This window comes from Seriola lalandi, unplaced genomic scaffold (assembly GCF_002814215.2).
Source record: "Seriola lalandi dorsalis isolate HSWRI2012SDOR001 ecotype SW California unplaced genomic scaffold, Sedor1 jcf7180001971273, whole genome shotgun sequence".
NCBI lineage: Eukaryota > Metazoa > Chordata > Actinopteri > Carangiformes > Carangidae > Seriola > Seriola lalandi.
The window spans coordinates 1-332 of NW_019441941.1; the positions used below are offsets into that span (position 1 = coordinate 1).

The window sequence follows — 332 nt, forward strand, 5'->3', positions numbered from 1 at the left end:
CCACAAGGCGAAAGAAGGTTGCACCGTACCCGGCGGCACTGCAATGCCGGGACGATGTGTGGAGCGAACGGAGCAAGCCCCTTTTTCAGCTCCCAGCTCTAAAAATCACTTTAATATGTTTGTCCTCATATAGAGGACATATCAGATATTAAACTGATAAGAACAGATACTACACTTGATCTTAGCCAAATGGCCGAGAAGCGATGAGCTCCCGGTGTCTGGTGTCCAGCTCACACTCTTGGCACAAATCTCACTAGTCGCGGTTTCCTGTTTCTGACACGAGCCTGACAACGGCTGCTTTTTAGCACCTCCGCCCAAGCTCTCCATTGTGC

General features: G+C 50.3%; 1 non-coding gene across 1 annotated transcript; it reads right to left on the reverse strand.

The window, feature by feature from the left end:
- Nucleotides 1–13: 13 nt before the first annotated feature.
- LOC111651006 (U2 spliceosomal RNA) lies at nt 14–205 on the reverse strand. Its single transcript, XR_002760472.1, has one exon. It is a non-coding gene; the product is annotated as a U2 spliceosomal RNA (small nuclear RNA).
- Between the last annotated feature and the right edge of the window lie 127 nt (nt 206–332).